The sequence below is a fragment of the Rousettus aegyptiacus genome, unplaced genomic scaffold (assembly GCF_014176215.1).
Source record: "Rousettus aegyptiacus isolate mRouAeg1 unplaced genomic scaffold, mRouAeg1.p scaffold_m13_p_5, whole genome shotgun sequence".
NCBI classification, from domain to species: domain Eukaryota; kingdom Metazoa; phylum Chordata; class Mammalia; order Chiroptera; family Pteropodidae; genus Rousettus; species Rousettus aegyptiacus.
Genome location: NW_023416308.1, coordinates 42,586,917 through 42,611,088, shown reverse-complemented (window position 1 = coordinate 42,611,088; position 24,172 = coordinate 42,586,917). Strand labels below are relative to the sequence as shown.

The window sequence follows — 24,172 nt, the reverse complement described above, 5'->3', positions numbered from 1 at the left end:
TTACATGTAGGATGCCCCAGATAACCTGACATGTTTTTAATTGTTGGATTAGATTTTGTGGGGTGAGCTAACAGGAGCTTGTGAGGTATTAAAAAACTGATTATATGTTTTTGATGTCTCCAAGCTCCCTTTGTCTCTAATCCATTCTAACCCACACACACAATATGTATTGTAGCATGAGAAAACTAGTGGGCGTTTGCTGAATAATCCTTAGTGAGTTAGATGATCATTTGAACATTCTCTCCTTGTAAAGAAGTGACCAGGGACTTCTCTAGTCACCAAAACAGGCACAATGTGAATTTCTGATTCAATTTCTGAATTGTCCTATGACTGAACTTCCATTTGTTTCTCTTCCAGTTGATGAGAATCCCAGACATTATTTTCATTGATTGTAAACTAGAGTATAGAATGCCCACGTTCAGAGGAAGCTTAGAGATTGCCTAGTTCAAATCTCTCATTTTCCAGAAGAAAAAAACTGCTTCCTAGAGAGATTAAAATGATTTGCCCCAAGGGCAACAACTTGTTTGGGTCAAAATCAAGAGCACTTCAGTACACTCTTTCCATGCAAAATTTGTCTCTTTCCCTTCTTTATTTTCTCCTCTGGGCAATAGCAGGTCCTAATCAATTATGCGTCTCTCCACCTTCCCAAACTTGCCCATCTGAGTTATAGAAAGCTCTTTCTTGTCTCTGATCTTTGTTTCTAGGTGAATTTGAAATCAGTGGGAGACTGAAGAAAGCATCATAGGCAGACATGGAGCTGGATTTAGTTTTCTCATTACTCATTGACTAATTTTGTGTAGGCCTAGGCTATTTTTTTTTTTTTTTTTTTTAGGTCAAGGCTTGTCCTGACATTCTGTGGGGTGAAGTTTTGAGGTCAAGTGAAAGGAGAAAAGAAAAGAGAGAAAGGTGGGGGAGAGAGAGAGAAAGGTGGAAAGGAAGATCATATCATTTGGTTTTTTGCGTGGGCAGAAATACTTCACAAGAATTCTGAGTTATATTCCCACATCTAGGATGTGAAGGAGATTTAGGAATGAATGAAAAAGTGAAAGAAGGACCTTTATTTTTTTTCCTCAGTCTAAGGCTGAGGTAATATAAGACCAAGGGGACCCACAAGGATGATCATGATCCATTGGCTGACCTTGACCTTGACCTCTTATCTGTCCCTATCAACAGCCCTCAAGGCCAACCATTCTGGTCATTAGCCAGAAACTTGCACTATCTTCTTTCTTTATCCCTCTCCTCTCTGAGTTGATAATGTTCACTTTAATGAAAGACACAGGCCTCCGAGTCAGAAGACCTGAGATTGAAACTAATTTCTTATATTTGATAGCTATGTGATCTTGAACAAGCTACTTAATTTCTTTAAATCTCATTTGTATAACTAGGGTAAAGGTGCCTAGCTTCCAGACCTTACTGAGGCATTGAGGACTTACACTAATAGTTTGTGTAGTAATGTGACATACACTGGGATGTGGCACATACATATAAAAACTTTAAAAAGATAAGCTAGTTTAGAATAATTTTAGATTTACAGAAAAAGATGGTTCAGAGAGTTCTCATATAACCCACACCTAGTTACTTCTGTCATTAGCATCTTACATTAGTATGGCACATTTGTTACAGTTAATGGACCAAGGTTGATAAATTATTATTATTAAGTCCATAATTTATTTTGATTTTCTTAGTTTTTACTTAATATCATTCTGTGCCAGGGTCCCATCTGGGTTACATTACAGGTAGTTGTTGTATCTCTTTAAGCTCCTCTTGGCTGTGGCCCTTTCTAAAATTTTCTTTGTTTTTGATGACCTTGTCAGCTCGGAGGAGGATTGGTCAGACATTTTGTAGAATGACCTTCATATGTGATTTGTCTGATGTTTTGCTCATGATTATACTGGGGTTCTGGGTTTTGAGGAGGGAGACCAAAAAGGTAAAGTATTGTTTTCATCATGTCATATCGAGGGTATATCAAGACTTTCATGATGCACGCTATTTTATTTTAGAAATATACGTTGCCATTAGGAAAGCCCAGGGACCCCTGTTTTAGAACCCTCTTTCACTGTGTCTTGGTCACATGGTCCTCTTCCGAGCCCTAGAATAAGAGTCCTGGTCAGGTTTTCTTTGGAATATAAGAGGTTCTTTCCCTCCAGTCCACTGAGTGTGCCTTCCTGGTCACTTGGGCCTGTCACTAATGAGCTGTTAATAACATGACCATTACTTATGCAAATGAAGGGAGATGGGCTGGGTGTAGTGCTTGTAGTGACAGCAGCTCCTTCTGAGTGCTAAGTCATAAATCATGTTGCCGTGGTCATTAACCACCTTATCTGAGGTGCCCCAGAACTGACCCCCATGAGCCTCTGGGTTCCTAGCTTATTTACATAGGCAGCTAATTTCCCAGGAGATTCTGGACTTGTAGGGGCTGATTCACCTCAGCCTTGTGTAAGTGAGCAGTGTGGTGTTAGGCAGTACAAAGAAAAAAGTGTAACTCTCAATTTGGCTGATGACTCCTGTGTGTTTTTGGAGACAGTTAGTTACCTTCTCTGTGCCTTGGCTTCTAGGCACTTGTAAGTGATAGCTCTTGTAAATTCTCATCTTCCTCATCAGGATGTGCTCTGAGGGAATGGTGGAACAGATGCAGAGTTCTAGTTAGGACTAACCCACTCTGAATCTACCTGTTTATCACTGTGGGACAATGTGATAAACTATGATATGCTGAGATTTTTTTTGTCCCAGGATTGAAGTCATCACAAAGACAGGGGCCTAGAAGAGCAGATATGTTGGTAGGTGGTAAAGCATGCTCACAGCTACACATATCCTAATCCTTAACTTTTTTAAGAAGAGGTAGAGGGAGTTTGCAGTTAACAGGATGTGGAAGAAAGGACTTTGTATATTAACAAACACTTCAGTTGTTTCCGCTAAAGCTATACAGTTTCCAAATGAAAATGAGATGGTCTCTGAAGAACCCTTCCAACCTCCATGGCAAGTGATGTACTTTTAACTTTCTCTTCTTTGTATTAAAGTGTCATAGGCCTCAGGAATCTGCAACTGAAAATAGTTTTTAGTTCCCTCTGCACCCAAATTTTTAGGGTGTGGCAGAGGTACGTCTTACGGTAGCTGCCTAGCTAAGGATGGTTCTTATTAATTTGGCACTAGTCCTCAAAATACCAATAAATCCTAAATCTTCTGCATTATGAATTATTGAAAAAATGGGCATAAGAATCAAATAAGGATCAATATACCGGTTTTATAAATAATAAAATTGTATAGGAAAATAAGATTTGGATCTGAAGCTTCATGTGGTTTGGTACATGGGCTTTCCTTCCCTTCCAAATTGAAATTTCCTACTTGTCAGAGGTAGAGAAATTGAGTGACTGTGGGCCTGACCTGGTGAGCTAACTACATGGAAAAGATAAGAATGCTTGTGGCCTTTGTGTAGGCAGTTGATTAAAAATGAGAAGTAATGAGAGAGAAGGAGAGTGTACATGTCAAAAAAGAGATTAAAGCCTGCTGGCTTTACATCTCATTGGTTATAAGTTCTTGTGGCAGATAAACACTAGGGTGGCCCCATGATTCCTACTCCTTCAGGTTCATGTCCTATGTAATCCCCTCCTCTTAAGAGTGAGCAGAACCTGTGACTTGCTTTTAGACAATAAAATATGACAAAGGTGAAGGGATTTTGCAGATGTAATTATAGTTACAAAACAGTGGATTTGTAGTTAATCAAAAGAGAGATTATCTAGGATGGGTCTGTTTCATCAAGTAAAAGCTCTTAAAGGATGAATTGGGCTCTCCCCTGAGAGGGAGATTTCCTTTGCTGGCTTGATGGAGAGTAAGTCACCATGTTGTTGGAAGCCTGTGGCAAAGGATGGGGATGGCCACCACAAAATGTGAGCAGCCTCCAGCTGACATCAGCAAAACATCAGGTCCTCAGTCCTACAGCCACAAGGACATGAGTTCTTCGAACAACTTGAATGAGCTTAGAAACAGATTGGTCCCCAGTTGAGCTTTCGGATGAGAACACACCCCGGCTGACACTGACTGATGCCTTGTGAGACCATGAACAGAGGACACAGTTAAGCTGTTTCCTGACCAACAAAAACTTGTAAAATAACAGATGTACATTGTTTTAGGTCACTAACTTTATGATCATCTGTTATGCAACAAAACAAAACTAATATTGTCCTCTTGAAGAGAAGTGAGAGAGGGCAAGAGTAAATGGTGACAGCAATAAAGGTACCGATCTGTGAAGGAAGCAGTTCTTTCATGGATCTGAGCAGTGTGGAAAGGGAGAAAATGCCCTTCCTCTAATGACATAGGGGTAGGTCTCTATTGTCCCTAAAGCCATTCTGATTATTTCTTTTTGAATTGGATTTTTGAAAGAAAAAGACACAGGGTCTGATTCAAAATCAGAGATAAATCACCTCAGTGTCTGTACCTTATATAGAAGTTCCATCAACTCTCATGGTTAAGAATACTTTCCTTTCTAGGTTTTTATTTTCCAATCCTTGCTTTTGTTGAGTGAGATGTCCTAACTATCCTTCCAATAAATCCTTCCTCTCACTTTTTAAAGAAATTTTTCTTAAGCCAGCCAGAACTAATTAATAACCAAGAGAATTTTAATACCCAGTAAAATTTCCGACTAGCCTAATTGCTCCAAATTAGCTCCATCAGAGTGCTCATCACCACTATTTCTCCTCTGGAATAATAAGGGCAAGTGCTTCTACAGTTTCTTTGGTCCACTGGTCTTCCTGCCCTACTACTGTTCCTGTTGCTGATGATCTCACACAGGTTGTTGCCTGTCTGGTCTTAACTTTTTAGCTGGAGGCAGCTGCCACTGAAGACCTCAAAGCTGGCTTCAGGGAGAGGGACATCCATTCTTCCCTCGGCTCCTTCTTAAACATGGCATTTAAATTTCCAATTCCTGTCAGCTCAACTGAGGTCAGACTATAACTTTTAATAAGCTTTTATTAGTACTTTGACTATAACAGTTCACTGCTTCCAACATTGGCCATCCTTAGAATCTATAGACATGATCCCAACTCCATAGTCCTTTACTGGGCTAATGCCCTGTGCAGCTGCTGCTCTGCTTCTATGTACCAGGGGCTATGAATTTCCCATCTCTCCTGATTCCAGACCAACTGATTCTGATTCTCCAAATGATAATGTAGGTATTTTTTCTTCAGCTCCATTTTTCTTGTCCCAAGATTAACTTTGCCCTAGGAGGACTGCTACTGAAAATACCCATCACATTCAAAGGAAACCTGAACTCACCCTCAAGGTTGTATCTGTCTGCATAATCTCAAACATCAGTACAATCTTATTCAGTATTGACATCAACAATTTTGTCTAGGTTGTTTGTGCCAGATCTAGTCCAATTCTATCCTTCACCTCAAAGTAAAAGTTTACACTTCTATTCCTCCAGTCTCCACACTTGAACTTTGGGGAGGAAATCATTGGATAAGAAAACATACACATAGATACATCTCTCAAAAACAAGCAGTAATTTTTAGGTATATTTCTCCTGCAATTTAGATTTAGAAAAAGAAAAATTTTCCAATAAAATATGTAGAGAAATGGTTAGAATAAATAACTCTAAATGTGTAATATTAAATAAGACACTCGAAGATTTAATTTGAAGTATCAACATTCGGGTTACCTCCTAGCTCCCAGATCTTCCTCAGGAATTTTAGTGTGTGCCTGCTCTAAGTTTACATGGTAAAATGTTTCTTTTGATGATTTTTTTTTCTAAACAAAGGAGTAGTTTTCCCCCAAAAGTTAAATTTCAGTCTATAGTGTATTCCTTTTGACATGTGGTTGGCTGTTTGGTAGAATGGAGAGAACCTTCTATCAGCTGTTAGAAGAATGAATTACAGTTCTTTCTCTATCATAGACTAGTCATATTAGCTTGAGCAGCCATTTAACCCTTCTAGAAACTTTGTTTTATCTGTAAAAAGAGATAAATTATATGCTGTCTTTTAGCCTTAAGTTTCTCTGTTTACCTAGGAATTAGTCTGCTTACTTAGGCAGGATATGACTGGGACCAGTGATGCCAGGTACAAGAAAACCAAGCTGCTTATTCCAAGTGGTAATGCAGTTGGAATCAACAGCCTCTAATGTCAGTTGTTCTGTAGATGCCTGTGTGTAACAGATCTGAATAGGAAATGACATGCACCACTTATTCTAATGTTTGTATAGGACCTGCCCTCATGGGTGGAGGTGCTGCTATTTCTCCTGTTCAGTCCATCAGCTTCAAATCATCACTATTCAGGCAAGACTTGTCTGATTCACAAAGAATGTATGCTGTGGAAGATTCGGCACCTTTGCATTAACATCAACTCTAGGTAAGCATCCTCCACGTTATTCCAGCCCATCCAGTTCTTTGTTTAGATTGTTTCTTTGCTAGATTCTTTATGTTATATATGGCTTCTCTCTGCTCTTGCACTTGTCTGATCTTCCTGTTTCCTTCCTATCTCTGGGCCCTGGGAGCTGGGCTGTGTCCATTTTTTCCTTTATCCAGTATCCAGAACACTCTGAACACCAGTGCTTAGCTCATGGGGCCATTCCAATTTGATCCTTGGCTTTCTTCGCTGGTGCTTCTTGCTATCTTCCACATTGTTCTCCAGGCAGCACTCCCAACTCTGAGGCAGGGCCAACTGTATCAGGGCCAGAAACTGTGGCCCTAAGATGAGTTACTCAGCAGCGTGCCTCCTAGTCCTCCTGTCATGTGCGGGGTCCCCTGTTGCCATGTTGGCACAGGCTGGCTTGCAAGGGTACACACTCCCTACCTGCCTGTCCAGCTGTGTTTGCATATATACAAGATGTGGTGCCAGACAGCAAGTTCAGAGCTGTTTAAGGAGATGATTAAATCTCTCCATGTGTTTGTTTTAGTCTGTCAGGGACCCTGATATCAAATAGAGAGATTTTTGCCCCCAACCACATGAATTGGTACCTATCCAGGTCATTGAAAGAAAATAAGTAGTAACTGAAAGAAATGAGACAATGGGCATTTAAGGGACATACTTGCTATTTTCTCTATCCTTCTATAGCAAGGAGGAAGTTGAACATCTACTATGTGTTGAGTTCTTTACTACACTATTCTTTGTCTGCCATTCCCTCTCTCAGTTTATGGTAACTTCATTCACCCAAGTTGTTTCTAGAAACCTCAGTTTCACTTCAAACACCTCTTCTTTCTTGACTCTCCCAGCAGTTAATAATTTTCTAAATCTCATTTATAATCTTCACATTACTCTTATAGGATTGTAATGGTAATTTTTGTTTTACAGATAAAGTATGAATCTCAGAGACACAAAAAGTCTTGCTTAGGTCACAGAGCAATGTGGGAGAGCAATGATTTAACTTGGGTTAAATCACAGTTCATGGAAATTCATTGATCAACAAATATTCAGTGTGTCCCTGAGCCTAGGATGGTGCTACCTGGTAGAGAAACAAGCCATGGTCTTTACTCAAAGACACTTTAGTCCAGTTTTGGGGGAGGGTATGTAAAAAAAAGGTCAGAATACAGTGGGGGAATTGCATGGTTCTATGAGAACATAGAGAAGAGATTGGATGAGTCAGGAAAAACTTCGTGGAAAAGGTGACTTTTGATCTGAGCCTCAAAGGTTTGGAGAAGTTGGCCAGTTAGACTAGAGGGAAAGGGAACTCTGTTAGAGGAACAAACACAAACAAAGTCAGGGGCACAAGAAACAGCATGTGAAGAAAATAGCAAGATCTCCTGTCCAGTGATGGCATGTGAGTTTTAGGGGGACTTTGAGAAATCGCAGACAAGGTGAGTGTCTTAGCTTTTTCCTAAAGCAAGAGGGAGCTCCTGATGTTTGAGCAGGAAAGAGATGCAATCATGATGTGCCTTGAAAAACAAACTAATAGGAGTGAAGAGAAGTGTGTGTTTGTATGAAAATGTGTGTGTGTGTGTGTGTGTGTGTGTGTGTGTGTGTGTGTGTAAGCACTAAGGCCATGGAGACCAAATAAGAGGTTTTTCCAACAGATTAGAGGAAAATAATAAGGGCCTGTACTGAGGCAACAACAGAGGGGATGGTGAGAAGTGAGTGGCCCTGATAAATAATTAGGTTAGACAGTAGAACAGACTCAGAGATGAATTAACTGGGTGGGGGAGTCAAAGAAAAGGGAGGTGTTAGGATTAACAGTGAAGTTTGTAGTTAAATTTAACTTGGGTGAATGATGGTACCATTAGCTCAGATAAGGAAGGTAAAAGAATAATGAGGTTAGTTTTGGGCATATTGGTGCTGGAGATTGCTGCTGCTGTGTGATGAGCATAATGAGGGGAAGGAAGGGAATAGTAGGGGCAGTGGTCCAAAGAGAAAGGGAGTATCCTAGGACATGGTCAGGGTCCATGCTAGTGTTCCTGCCAGTGAGTCAAAGTTTGGATTGGAGAAGCCTCAGCACCATCTGCAAAGTTAGTTTGCTTTTTCAGTTCTCTGGTCACAGTGACCCTTCTCTTTGCTTGTCACGTATCAGGCACTGACAGTCTCAATGGTGCTGACAATTTATCAGTAAGTGGAAAAAGATAATTGACCATCATCTCACCTCACCTAGCCTCACCTCAGCTGATAGAGAGAAATTTAACTGCTTCATTCTATGATAATTTCATATAATTCTCCACTTTTTCTTTCTAAGTTTTACTTGGAAGTTTACACAAGTGAGTGATGATTTGCTATCAAATATAAAAAAGAAGCTAAAATATCACTGGACAGTTTAACAGCCTTTAAAATATAATGGTCTCTCTGGCTGGACATCCACAGTAGCTGTAGAAGCCCATAAGGTCAAGCTTTAATGAACTGGTGAGAATTAGAGAAGGAAAGTGAAAGTGATCAATGCACAGAGTTGGCTCCACAGTCCATTGACCTTGGGGGGAAAAGAGACTTCCTGATTTATGAAAACCCTCTGAGACTGTTCATGGGGCTGTCAGAAGCCACTGCTGTGGGGGGCTGGCCTGTGATAGGGAGTCCTGGATCATGAGGCTATTTGCTCCTAGCCTGATCCTTGATCACCCAGGCTTTGAGGTCTCAGCCCTTTAGCAGAACTCCCTCCAACCTTCTGCCTCAGGGAAGTCCTGCCTCTGACCCTGTCCATAGAACTCAAATATTCCCCTTGCCATCATTTTTGTTCTCTGAGACCCCCTGACTTGTTTGCTGTATACCTCTTCCTTTGTTCTTAAAAGTAGAGACTAGCTTTGTAGGCTTTTCTTTTCCTTACTTTCCTTCTTCTCCTTCTTTTCCCCTCCTCCACCTCCTCCTCTTCCCTTCCTCTTTCTCCTCCCCTCCTCCCCCCTTCTCCTCCCTCCTCGTTCCTCCTCCTCCTCCTCCTCCTCCTCCTCCTCCTCCTCCTCCTCCTCCTCCTCCTCCTCCTTCTTCTTCTTCTTCTTCTTCTTCTTCTTCTTCTTTGCATATAAACTTCTGAACTTATCATTGCAATGTGACAGGCAGAGGAGGGGAGGAACAATTATCTTCTGGAAGTCACCTACTATATGCTATGCATTCTTCTAGGCAGTAACCTCTACATTGTCTCATTTGATTCTTTCTCTAACCCTTGAGGTGGTTATAATCATACTCACTTATAGATGAGGATTTTGTGGTTCAGAAGACAGAAGATGCTATAATGGCTCCCCTGGATCTCAGCTTCCTGGTCTTCATGTCCTTGTGTAACCCCATCCCCTGGAATGAGGGCTGGACTAGTGACTTGCTTCTAACAAACAAAATATGGCAAAAATGATGGGATATCACTTTTGATATTAGGTTATAAAAAGACAGTAACTTCCATTGTTTTCTTTTGCTAACTCATTCTGATAAAATCCTGCTACCATGTTTTGAACCTTCTGGAAATGTCCACATGGCAGGAAACTGAAGGAGGCCTCTAGCCAACAGCTCAGAAGGAACTGTAACCTGTCAACAATCATGTGAGTGAGCTTGGAAGTGTATCCTTCTCAGTTGAACGTTGAGAGGTCTGCAGGCCCAGCTGACACCTTGTCTGTAGCCTGGAGGACCCTGAGCAGAAGGCCCAGCTAAGCTGCCACTAGATTTCTAACCCACAGAACATGTAAGATAATAAATGTGTGTTGCTTTAATCCACTAAGTTTTCGAGTATTTTAATGCAACAACAGGTAAATAATACAGAATAGTCAGATAATACACAGTTAATAAATGGAATAGTTTAGACTCAAACTTGGGACTGCTTGATTTTAGTTATGTGATTTTTCTAGAAAATAGAGGTAAATTAAGTTACAGAGATAAAGGGGGAAATGGAGTATATTGGCAACTTAGGGCTATCTGTCTGGCAGGTGGCCAGGAAGGTTTAGAGTAAGCAAGCTTACTGGTATCCAGAAAACCATTGCACCTCTTTACTATACAGTCATAAAACATGGGCATGATGTGAAGAGGCTGAGGAGCTTGAGAGGGCCGATGAGGTTAATTCAGACCCAACAGCAAATGTTTGTTTTGTGCCTACACTTCTCCCAGTACCAACTTAGGTCCTGTAGTAGGTAAAAAATAAGGGCAATTAAATTCAATTCAATTCGATCCAACAAATATGTATTGAGTATGCTTGTTACAGTTGTGATAAATATGTAAAGACAAATAAATGATGTTTTCCCTCCAAGTGCTTACAAATAGAATGGGCAGCAATATGAACGACTTTCTAAAATGCTATAAAATGCTTACTGGAATATAGACCTGAATGAAAGGCAATTGGAGTTCAGTGGATCCAACCAGAGCTGTGGTTTTTAATTGACTATTCCAGGGCCCAACAGAACTGAAAAAAGATCTATATCATAATGCTATCAAATTCTCTAGGAAGAAGAGACCCATAGACTGAACAATCCAGAGTTGTTAAAAGGGAAGTTCAGATAACACTATGGAAGTTAGGAGAAAAAATTAACCAGGCCTGGGCCTACTCAAAGAAGACTTCTTGGGGTTGTGAGCCTTGCGCTGAAACTTGCATGATGGTACTTGAAAGAAGAATAGGGGGAGAGATGACTGGGGGGACTGAGCCAACCTAAGGCGGTGAAAACATACACGATGTGTTCAGAAACTTTCCTAGTACATAAAGGGTCCACAAGCAACTTCTTTTTTACTTCCTTTCAAGTACCCAGTCACCAAGTTCCAAAGAGGTTTCTTACATGATTCTAAGCCAAGATATTCCTCTTGACCTTTGAGCAAAAGAGCCCATCCTTTATGATCATTCCTAAGAGAGATGTACAGTGGTCAGAGCCCCTGCAGAAGCTCAAATGCTGGAGGTGATTGGTGGCCCACTTTAACCTTGGTCCCAAATCTGCAAGCACTTAAAGGACTGATTCTTATGCACCACCCCAATGGTAGATTAAAAAGCAGAAAGTTAATAATTTTGCCAAATATGGAAAAAATTCCTGTGCCATTTAATATGACAATCGATTTATAAGAATTATTCAAAATTCAATGTCCTCCTCTATGTTATTTCCAGATTTATCCTTTCAGGGCATCTCCAGATATTAAAAACTCATGAAAAGTTTCAAATAAAGATGCAGGATGCTAAAGTATCAATAATATGTACTGAGTGCTTACTAAGTGCCAAGCACTGTTCTCAATGCTTTACATGCACGACTCACTTAACAGAGAGAAGGCCCTGTTGCTGAGACTGCTGAGCTCCCGCTGACTGCAGCATAGAAATGGTGGGCTGACAAAATGCAAGAAACACAGTTCTTAATAATGATCAGAAAAAAACATGACCACTGGACTCATGTAAATGGCTATTCATTTTGCCCAACCTCCTGTCCCTCCCCCATCACCATTTTGACATTTGTTCACACACTAGCCAATGACTTTTGTCCCCATTAACCCTATGTAGTCTGCAGCTTGATAAACCATTACTCATAGCCATTTCCTGGAAAGCTCCTCCGTGGGCAAGTGGCACCACTCACTAAGTTTCTGAGCAGAGTTGTCACTAGGGCCAAGGTATGGCACAGGGAAGGAACCTATTGGCAAGTGCAGGATGGAAGCTCTCTAGAACAATGTCTGATTGTCATGGTGGCATGTTGGAAAAATGATAACCTCACTCTGCCTAAAGAGAAACCACTGCATGTCACCACCAATCATGCAAACTAGACTCTTGAAATGAGATTAGGCTGAAGCACAACCAATCAAAGTTGGAGTCTCAATTTGCTCTGTGACTTCGTTTAAAGTTCAGTGCCAGCAAGAAGAGAAAAGAAATCAATACTACATTCTCTTCATCATCAATTTTGCTTTTTGCTAAATGAAAATGCTTTTATTCTCTCCCTTGTTCCCTCCGCCGTCGAAAATGTTTTTCTCCCCATGTTACTATCTTTACCCTCATCCTGTTATGTCAGTTAAACTCATGCAAAGAGCTCCATGTAGGATAGTGCTGTAAGTATGCCTTTTTGTACTGAGCACTTAAAAATATTGCAGAGGATGTCATCTCAAGTCACCAAAAATTTGCAAGTACAATGGTCCTTGCTCAGCAGGCCTTCCTGCTGCTGCAGCAGAACCCTAAACATGGTCTTCTCCGTGGAACTATTGGCTGCTTCAATTTTTGTAGATAGAGAGTCAATAGCACACTTATCCCAAACAGCTCTCGAGGCCCCAGAAGCACATCCCAACTCCATGCCCTGTGCTAGGCCTTAATGCCATGCCTCGTAGAAGAGAATCTCAAAGATAAGGTGGGCCCATCATGAACTCATTAGTGGGCTTTGATTAGAGTAGCAGCAAAGGGTTTTCATTATAAGATGTTCTCACCTGTTCAGTTAAGAACTTAAAGGCTTTTGCTGAACAATATGGTGGACGGGCTTCCTGTAGTAGTGACCTTTAAGAGCTCTCAATTAGCTCCCGTTTACATTGGCTCCAAGATGGTCCCAATAGAGAGAGAGAGAGAGAGAGAGAGAGAGAGAGAGAGAGAGAGAGAGAGAAAGAAAGGAAAGAAAGAACGAACGAAAGAAAAGAAAGAAAGGAAGGAAGGAAAAGAAAACTTTCAACAGAGAAAGAAAAAAATACAGTTCCACAGGCTGGAAACTCATTTCCTGAGGAACAAGAACACATCGCATGATCTCTAGGACTCACCGAGCTCCAGGAAGCTCGACCAGTCACTTAATAAGTCATTGAGGACGTGTGGTTTAATTAACTCACCCAAAATTCCTCCTTTCCCTTTCTCACTTTTGCTATTAATATTTTTCGATATCTGATAATGCAGTGTAGTTAATTCTTTCTGGCTTTATAATGAACACTGCCATAATGAAAAAGGTTAGCAGTGCTTCAGGCAGCTTTTAATTATCCAGCCGAGCAGGTAAAAGCACTTTATTCTTCTCTTTTTTTCCTCTTACTTAGCAATTAATGGAGGAGCTCAGTGGCACTTACTGTACCTTTTTTGTTTTCTAATGGATGATGCTGCATGAAGCAGGGAGGCCTTACTGTACCACTGTTACTACCAAGTGGAGACGTCAGAGGCTTCACTGCTGCATTTCAGGACTCTGGCTTATAGGGTGGAAGCACTTCTGCTGCTGGCTGAAAGTTTGTCTAATTAAAAAAGCTGACCTACCTGGCGTTGTTGTTACCAATTCCTTGTCTTGCATTTTTCAGTCTTTGCATCTGTGCCCACAGAGCCCCTTAAATGCTTGTTCAGCCCAGCTGGCCTGATGTTATGGCAGACATTTTCCTAGTTCTGTCTAATTGAACCATCTCCCTTCTGTTCCCCCTGCTAGCGGAAGCCTTGAGATTGCTTTTCTTACTCTACAGTCAGGGAAACTGAGGCCCAAAAAGGCTGTCTGCCTGGCCGATAGCCCCGCCTTCCGTTCTGATGATGCTGTTTCTTGATACAAAGGGAGATATCATCAAGCTGATTGTCACACTACCTTACATGAAGGAAGAGTTTAAAAATTACGTGAGCCAATTCTAAGTCCACTAATTGATAAAATCTCAGGAAGCAGGTTCTTATTACAGGTGGAATTATTTACATAATTTCTCTTTATTTTTGCAAATAAATACAAAACAAAAAAAATTTTTTAAGGCATGTTTAAAACATTTTTTCTGTGGCTTGATAAAAGCTGACTGTCCCTCAGACTGCATATGCAGATCTCTCTGGAGGGGCTAGACCAATTTTTATAAGATCCCAGGGTCTTCTGAAAGGAAAAGATAGAGATCCTATGCCCTCTGATTTGAAGTGGGGACAGTCTCAAGGTGTAGAGAATGGTCCTGTGCAAATTCCACCTGAAGTAAAGGACATTGAAAACGTAAGAAGGGAACATCCCAGGGAAAAGGGGTAGCCAGAGCTAGTTATCTGGGCTTGACCCAAAACTTCTGGGTGCCTGGAGCAGGCCAGTGGTTACACTTGCCTGGTGATGTACTGGAAAGATGACTGGCATCTGAGAATAAATTAAAAGAGATCATGATTAAGGCAGGTGCCCTTCTAAAGATGGTTTATGATGTGACACTCATCACTCAGGAGTACCTGTCTAAATGTCTCAGTCCTACAGTATCCCATTGTTGATAAGCTTCAAGAAAAGGAGAAAGAAAAGGCAAATGCTGTTGCATCAATTGTACCAAAAATTTGATGCATTGTCTTCCCACCACATACCAGGTTCAGAAAATCGTTGCTGGATAAAGACCTAACAAATGCCATTGTGGCCAAAGGACTTGACTATTGAACTCAGATCATTGGTATACCCTATGGCATTTTGGTTGCTTGTGGCCCCTGTAATGTGATCTTAATTAAGTTGAGGTTAAAATAATTACTTCCTTTCATTGCTAGTGCAAATTTTAGCAATAGCAACAGCAGTGCTGGCTATGGAAACCTGCCTGCAGGAGCAGCAAGAAATGCCCTGGCTTTGAAATCTATCAGGATCAGCAGCTGCATGAGTTTTAGAGAGAATTCTAGAATATTCCTGCCACTCAATGCAGCTATCTCTGTGATCTCACATCCACAGGACTGTGCAAGATTAATCTTCAACTGTGAACCCCTTGTGGCAGCCACCATGATAAGGAAGCTGGAGAAGGGATCTCACTCTCTGGTTCTCTACCAGGCATCTAAGAGCAGGCTTCTCCCCACGTGCTGAGTGTCTCAGGGGTTCTTGGGCCATCTACAAAAGGCGTGGTAGCTTGAAGGTGGTATACTGGCTTTTCTGTTAAGTACTCAAGTTATGGAAGTCTGTCAAAACAGTTACTTTATGTTTAAAAAGGACTTTGAAGTTTTCAAAACAATATCATATCCATTATCACACCTAATTCAAATAATGTTTTCAAGTGTCAGTCAGGAAAATCCTCCCCATTTTACAGATGAAAAAAAAGAAAAAAGCAACAGAAGTCCCCTCCGTCTTTATAGCAATGTTTCCCAACTAGAGGTGGTTGTGCTTGCCCCCCACCCCCCAGGGTGGCAATGTATGGAAACGTTTAGAGATATTTTTGTTGTCGTATCTGAATTAGTATACTACTAATATCTAGTGGGTAGAGGCCAGAGATGCTAAACCTCCGACCATACACAAGACAACCCCCAACACAAAGTATTATCTGGCCTGAAATGGCAATAGCATACAGGCCGATAAACCCTGATCTAAGAGCATACAGCTAACTGGTGGAGGAGCTGGTGATTTTCAAAATTGATGTCACACAACATCTGCCATTTGTTGAATATTTACCGAATGCTATTCTAAGTACTTCACACTCATCAACTCAGTCCTCAAAACAACCTTGAGTTGTTTTATTACTCTACTTTTGAATTATTGCTCTACTTTAAGGAAACAGACTCAAATAAATTCTCAAAGGCACATGGAAGAATAAGTGATGGAATCTGTGTTGTCTCTCTCTAGCCTCTCTTGTCTCTTTCTCTCTGCATAGCTTTCTGCAGCACAACACAGACAGGAAACTCTCTACCCTGCCTGACCAGCACCGAGCACAGAATGAGTAACTGGTTAATCTTTAGATGTTCAGAAGCCTCATTTCCAGGACAACCACAGAAAGCTATTTTCAAGAACGTTGTCTCAAGAGATAACATGTGTTAGTGTGGATGTGGAGAATAGAAAACACTTGTGCACCTTGGTAGGAATGTCAATTGATTCGGTCACTAGTAAAAATAGTGTGAAGGTTCCTCAAAAACTGAAAATAGTACTACCATATGATCCAGCAATTTTATTTCTGGGTATGTATCTGAAAGAAATGGAATTATTATCTCAAAGAGGTATCTGAACCCTCATGTTCATTGCAGAATTATTTACAATAGCCAAAGACATGGAAATAACCTAAGAATCCATTGATGGGTGAATGGATCAAGAAAATGTGATTTTATATATATATATATATATATATATATATATATATAACGTGTGTTGTATGTGTGCATATATATATGATATATATATATATATCACATTTTGTCTGATTTATTTCTCTTTATATAATAACCTTGAGGTCCATCCATGTTATTATGTAATTATGCTGTACATTTTATCCCCAGAAGTTATCCTTCTACCTTTTGACTACCTTCACTTAACAACATGAATGGAACTTGAGGTCATTATACAAAGAGAAATGTCAAAGACAAATACTGTATCTCACTTACATATGGAATCTAAAAAAATCAGAACTTATAGAAATAAGAAACATGATTGGTGTTGCCAGAGGCAGGGTGTAGGGGTGGAGAAAATAGGTGAAGATAGTCAAAAGTTACAAACTTCTAGTTATGAGTTCTGAGGATGTAATGTACAGCATGGTTACTATAGTTGACAATACAATATTGTATGTTTGAAATTTTCTAATACAATAGGTCTTAAGAGTTCTTATCACAAGAAAAAAATTATAACTGTATGGGGTGATGGATGTTCTCTAAACTTATCATGGTGATCATTTTACAACATACCCAGTGTACATCAAATCATTATGTTGTACACCTTAGGCTAATACAATGTAATATGTCAATTATATCTCAATAAAACTGGAAAAAAGAAGTTGTTTCCTCCGTGTTCTGTCTAAGGTACAAATTCAAGATTCAGGGAACGCAACAGGCTTCAACAATTTCTATGCATTGACAAATGCTTCTTGTACTTTTTTTTGTACCTTTGGCATAATTTCTGATATGCATACACATCATTCATTCATTTATTCATATACTCACTCAAAATATCTTTCATGGTTGAAACTACAAAGAGGAAAGAAATATATACAGTCTCTATTCCCAAGTTACTGACAATCTATTGGGTCAGATGAGGTTAAAAAAATGATATTACAATGTGCTTAGTGCAGTGATAGAGATGTGGCCAAACTGTCAGCCCCTAATCAGCCTCTGGGGGACTAGGAGTCATGAAAGTGCTTGGAGATGATAACTGAGTAGAGTCTTAAAGGCTGAGATGGAATTAAACAAATGGAGAAGGGGAGAGGGGATAACATAAAAATAGTCTCAGAGGCCTGGAGCTTCATAGCGAAAGTGTATCTGCTGAAAGTATAAGTAAGTAGTCTGGTGTTATTAGAGTGAAAAGCACAAATCAAGAAGATGAAGCTGGAGAAGTAGGCTGAAGCCTGAAAGGGAGGTTTGCAAATGCTATGGAGACATTGGGGAGGAGGAGAATGAGTTTTAGTTTTCTAATTACAATCCTTGGGGAGAACCACCTTGTATTTTAGATAGATTGTGCTTAAATCGTTGTGGAAGACAGAATTGAGGGACACAAGGCTGAAGGAAAGGAGATCAGCTGGGAGGTTTTTGCAGGAGTCTAGGCAGAAAACCTAAACCAGGATGGAAGAAGAAGGGATGGGTTAAAAATATTTTGGATGTCAAGTCAGCAGAATTATATATCTAGATTTGGAGCTAAAGGAAAAGAATGTTATGGTTGGACTTGTTGCATGAGCTATCTATGGGACATCAAGAGAGATTTGTCTATCCAGTGAACATTGGATATACAAGCTTGAACTAGTAGGGAGAGAAATAGGCAGGAAATAAAGATTTTGAAGTCATCAGCAGAGAAGTGGGAGTTGCAACAATGAAAATGAGTTGAGTGAATTAGCCCAAGTGTACTCCCCAAACCAGTGATCTGTGACCAAGGTGCCGGGCATAAGTACAAACATGGTGGTTGGAGCCCACTCATATAGATGGCTGGAGGGCATTTAAAGAAGTCATTGCAAGCTGAACAAACAGCCTCAAATTAAGCAACTGCAGCTTGGCAATCTAGCTTGATATGCCTACCCTGAATAAACTCCACAAGAGGCTCAGTAGGAAGAAGCTGCTTTTCCTTCTCATTGTGAAGAGAATGGCTGTTCTTTGGGTTGCAAGGTCAACTGTTAACCAACTATACAATCTTCACTGGCTTAGACTTGCACTATTCTTAATATAATATTCATTGCAGGGCCACGAACCATGGGAGACTCTATCTGGGGTCTGGACTCCTGGCCCAGGCCTGAAGGTCATTGAATTTCGCACATCATTCCTCTTTTTGCTATGTCACTGTCCTTTCTTAATGGCAAAATATGTATGTGCATGCATTCACATGCTTCCACGTGACTGTGAACAAGCAAACACATGTACCCCCCCCCCCCACCCTAACCCTAGTGCATGCACATGCTTTGAGTGAGAAAAACGTGTTCTTCCATATTAACACCTGGCACCTGGTATAAAATAAATCCAGCTTTAGTAATTATTCTAGGACTTTACAGCAGCTTTCTTCTGACCAGTGTTGAAGGCTGGTGCCAGTCACCATAACTAGGTGTGAATTAACGCAACAGCTTCTGTGCGCCAGAGCCTCCTGGGCTTGTGTTTGAAACACAGGCCTGTGTTTTAGAGCCGTGGATAAAGTTCATTAATAGGTGTGAGCACAGTTCTCAAAGGGCAGTTCTACCATATTTCCAGTCACCGTTCAGAATTCTCATTAGCCAATTACCCTGCTTCCGTCCTTCCAGCTCCTGCGGTAATGTGTATTTTAAAGCCCCTGATAAGACACAGCATGTTTTAAATATACCTTAATGTATTGGAAATGCGCGAGCCCCCTTTGGGTTTATATATCTTAACCACCAGCCAATTTTGCAAAGTTATAAATAAATGTTACAGGCATCAGCTGCAGTAGTAGAATCAGCTGGGGATATTTAAAAGCCAGTCTAAAGTCTAACTTACCTCTAAATCTGAGATATAAAGCATGGTGAGCAAAGCAGGTAGAAATATACAGATGATTTCCTGGTAATAAAATCAACAACCTTGACAGATGAAGTGAGATTGAGTGGGAATAGGGTTGGTGAGGGCAGCAGCTTGGTTGAATTAACAAGTATTTATGTGCAAGTGACTGTATTGGGCACTGTGGGGATACAAAATGAAGAAAACCATGATTCTGTCTGTCAAAGGGTTTATAATAAACATGTACATGATGATGAGCCAAGGACACAGGTAACAACCAGAGGTCGAGGTGAGTGACACTGCAGAAGGACAAAATGTTATGATGGTCAAATTGGGAGGGTTCAGAAAAGATTTCTTTGAAGAGGTGGCAACTGAGATGAACTTTGAAAAATGGGTCCTATTTCACAGGTAGAGATTGGGAAATTGAAGTGGTGGTAGGAAGAGCATGAGCAAAAACTGGGAGCTGGGGAAACATGGGGCCTTTCAAGGTACAGCAGATGAGTGGGAGTACTGGGTGGATGTAAGACAGCAACGGAAAATAAGGCTGGAAGGATGGTTAGGGGTCAAATTGTATAAGGCCTTGAATGCTAAGGTAAGGAGTTTTAAACTAATTCAGTGGGAAATGGAGAGATAATTGAAAGCTTTTAAGCAGAAAAAAAATAAAGAGTTCCATTTCAGGAGGATTAATTTGGCAGCAGGGTATACAAAGGACAAGAATGGAGACATACGTAGGGAATTGAGAACACCAGTTGGAGAGCTATTGAATTAAAACATGAGTGAGGGAAGGGAAATCTGAACTAGGGTCTGAGCAGTGGAAATAAAGAGGAAACAGTGCCTCTGAGTGATATTAGGAAGGAAGGTCAACATGCAGGGCCACAGGCATCTGACTGATTGGATATGATGCATGAGTACTGGGGACCGCTAGTGAAAATGGAGTGTTAAAGATGGCACCAGTGTTGTTAGTCCTGGTGATTGGTACCTTGGGCTGAGTCTTGAACAGAACAGAAATAGGGCTGTCACGAAGATAAAGTGACTTGGGGGTTAGGTATGGGTGTGAAGGATGAATGAAAAGTTTCAGGAGACATTCTAGTAATGAAAGGCCTGGAACTTCTGCAAGAGTCTGAGTCCAGAGATAGATATTTGTGAGAGGAGAGAGTAGATGACACCAATAAGAAAGAGAGGATAGAGAAAAATGAGGAGAGAGCCAAGGACAACACTGGAGATGCCATCCTTTAAGAGGTCCTCTGCCTTCGTGCCTCACTGCAGCTCCTATAAATGGTGATCTTTTGACCAGCATTGGGAATATGTAGTCACTTTCAAGATAAGATTTTGCCACTGTCATTCTCATATAGAACAAGGGAATATATGAAGCAAGGGAGCCAGAGTCTGCAGAGAGGTTCAACAAATTCCAGAATGGGAGTAGCATCATGTTGGGGAGGTGGTGGGTGCGGTAGCATTGGAGGAAGAGAGAAATTAAGCAATATTTCTCTCTGAGAAGTCCTTCCGTGGGTTCCTAGGAGTGAATCTACAGATATTCCTTACCTGCAGGAGAGGAGAGACGTGTATTAGTTAACTTGGCATGTGAAGGAAAATTCTTGAAGATGATGGTTAACCAGTCAGAGTTCAATCATAGAAGCAGACCATTAGGAGTATTTTTTGGTGTGTGCATGTGTGTATACATGTATGTACATATGTGGACACATACACATATGTACATACATATTTACTTATATATCTACACATCTACCTACCTACCTACCTATCTACCTAAGTGATTTGTTATAGGAATTGGACCTTACACAATGTGGGAACTAGTTAAACGGTTTTTGTAAGGCTGCCGTCTTTTAACTAATGGCAAGACCTAAAGTCCTCAGGAAGGCAGTCCAGAAAGGAAGAATGATATAAGTGGGGAAATCAAGAACAAACTAAACCCTCCAAAAGAGCTGGAACATATGAGAGTGGACTAGAATCTGTGCCAGTTCTCCATGCCTCCCATTGTGGCAAAATAGGTATACCGAAGCAAAGGTGGTACCTTTCATCAAAGAGTAAAACTGTACCTGGCCCAGAAGTTGGAGAAGCTGAGAGAAGGTCCCACGGTAGGTGAAGCAGTTATATGCCCAATTGGTGCCCAGTGCCAAATAAAAGTGAGAGCAGATAAGCGACAACATGTGTGTGCTAAAACAGCTTTCACCCCAACCCTCTCTTCCTCTCTGAATGTTACACACACACACACACACACACACACACACACACACACACACACACACACACACACAGGCTGCTGCTTCACTTCTGCCCTCCAATTTTTGCAGGAAAATATTCCTCATGGCTCTTCCTAACCAGAAACATACAAAGAGGGAATTTTGTTAAATGTAGTTCATTTGGCCGAGGCACATTGACACTTATAAAGCCATCATAGCCAAGAGAAAGAAAGAGGAAGGGGGAAGGGGAGCAGGATAGCAGATACATAGACTAATCTGGCTTCCCTCATTATCAGGCTCCAATCTGACAGAAAATTAGAATCTGGATTTGACTATAGGCTCCATGAGGTCAGGGGCTACATCATATTTATCTTGTTCTCTTCCACAGCATATATGGATAGACTACAGAGTATCTGCTAGTTTCCACACACTGTACTATTTTATATGAGTATCTTATTTACTATTAAGCATAACTCCAAATAAAGAGTATTATTCTCATTTTGTCCATAGGGAAACCTGAACTTTTCAAGGTAAGTAATGGGCTCTAAGCCATACGGCGAGAAAGTGACAGCTTGTATATAAACCTTAGTTTACTCAGAAGTTTCTGCTCTTGACCACGACTATGTCTAAAGTATCCTCAGTTTCCAACAGAGTGCTTGGCACATAGTAGGCTTTCTATAAATCATACTTAAATAAATGGGTGGATTTATGGGTGAGTGATGAACAAATGGATGGATGAATGGGAAAATGATGAGTAGATGGATAAATGATAGAACTAAGGTGTCTAGGGGAAATAGAGAGCTCGGGTGAAAAAGAGGGTCAGGCAAGAATACGAGCAGCACTTATCAAAGCAAACTTGACTCTGTGGTGTGCTAATCTTTGCTTGGGTAAGATTGAGAATCAGAGTGAAAACCAGACAACTGCTGAGCCCAGCTTTCCTTTTGCTATTGAATTAATCCATAGGTTCTTCCATAAAAAACTGTGCTTCCAATGGATCATCATTTGTATTACTTACTGGGGTGTGTAAAAGCAGTGAACCAAGGATCAGATGTCTGATTCCTAAGTCTGCTTTCACAAGTGACTTGCTGATGAACTTGAGTGTCTAATTCTCCACCTGCCCTGTACAGTGGTGATGCTTGCCAAGCCACCTTGCATGGTTCTATTCTTACCCTCCGTCTGAGATCTGAACTGAGAAAAATCAGCCCATCCTTTGCTCCTTAGTTACCTGGGAAGGATTAGCCCTGGATGTAGGCGTTGCACCCCTTAGAGATAGGAGGAGACCCGGGCCCTTCCTTCTAGAGTGTTTCTGGAAATGTGTTCAGTCTGTTGGTTGCAGGCCTCACCAGAGCTCTTCCTTGGCAGCCTGCCTCTACTGAGGGGCGGGGGAGGTGGCCACTCCGCGTGGGATCTAGTCTCAGAGACAGTTTGTCTGCTTTCTCTTCAAGCTTCCTGTGTATGGGAAATGAACTACTCCCATCCACACCCTCCTTCCTTCTTGGCAGGCTGCTCTCTATCCTTTCTATGAGGTTCCAGGAGCCTGTGACATTATCTGCTAACTCTCAGGAGAGACTCTGGGTCACAGTTGATCCCTGAGAATGATGAATATTCAGGAAGGGATAGTGCATGGACAGAGGAGATGCTGAACTAGTGTGATTGGCTGGTTGCGCCACCAAGCAGGGCAGATGAGCCAGGGCTGGGCTGGGGGGTGGAGGATTTTCTCAGGATCTGAGCACCTTGGAGAGGGCCTCAGCACAGGCAAGCCCATTTGCCATCCTTAGGAGCGAGGAGTTTGTCATAAGTTATGTCTACATTCTCCAGAGCTATGGACTCTAGAGTTTTAGAAATCCCCCTGGCAGCTGAACATCCCACTGGCTACAATTAACCTGTTCAATACTAGGTCAGCAACTTTGCAAAGAATGTTTGCTGATGGCACTGTACTAGATTCACTGGTATTGTTGACTCTGGTCCACAGAAGACCTGATATGTACCTTGTGGCAGAAGAAAGCTAGGAGCCAATTTTGTCTACATCACAGAATCTTTAGGCTGAGTGTGACATTTAGAGGTCACCTGGTCTATCTACTTGCCTGCAGGCAAGTCTGGACATAAACCAGCCTAGACAGATGAGAATATGTTCTCTTTCTCTGCCTTCAAAAACCTTCACACATAGAAGGACATTTCACGCATACCTTTAATATCTAGTATTTCTCAACTCTGAAACAGTTCTTCCTTAGGGCTCATATATATTGCTCTTTCTCCCAATGGTTCTTTGGTTTGTATCTCAATGGAGGTGGGGGAAAGACCTATCATATGTCGTGTGCAGTGGGGTAGTGGAGCTTCTCAGAGGCAATGGTGCATATCTCTTTCAACCCAGGGTTCAGTGATATTACAATGGTAGCTTGCAATCAGCCATGGTATGAGTATTTACACCATGAAAATGGCAAACGCTGAAAATCAGAATTTTGCTTCACCCCCTCCCCAAACCCAGATAACCGACTGTACATTTACCAGCACACAACTGGTTGGGTATAGCAATACTCCTTCATGGAACTTGAGTAACAATTAATCTTTGTATATTTCACTTTAATGCCCTCAGGTGAAGCTCACTTGTTGGCAGGGCTATAATTTCCCAGAGAGCAGAGGCTGTGACTTGCATTTCCCAATGCTCAGGACTTTTTATACGGCAGCTACACATTGACTGTGTGCTGAAGGAATGAAGGACACATATCAAATCATCAGGCTGAATTACTCTTGGTTTTTGTTGTTTTAGTCCTAATGCAATCCCACTGTATGAGTCAGATTTGGCAAATGGCAGATATGTTTATCTCAGCTGACTTCAGAGTTGTACAATTCAATTCAAGCAGGATTTATAAAACCTC

At 41.1% G+C, this 24,172-nt stretch overlaps 1 long non-coding RNA gene across 2 annotated transcripts in view; it reads left to right on the top strand.

The window, feature by feature from the left end:
* Window positions 1-24,172, top strand: part of LOC107505065 — a 144,561-nt gene that overhangs the window by 107,408 nt on the left and 12,981 nt on the right. The window contains exons 3-4 of one of the 2 annotated variants that reach the window (XR_004950822.1): window positions 6,193-6,338; window positions 9,869-16,274. This is a non-coding gene — a long non-coding RNA (uncharacterized LOC107505065). Of the gene's footprint in view, window positions 1-6,192; window positions 6,339-9,868; window positions 16,275-24,172 lie in introns of those variants that run through there. The other variant, XR_004950824.1, reaches the window with a different exon arrangement.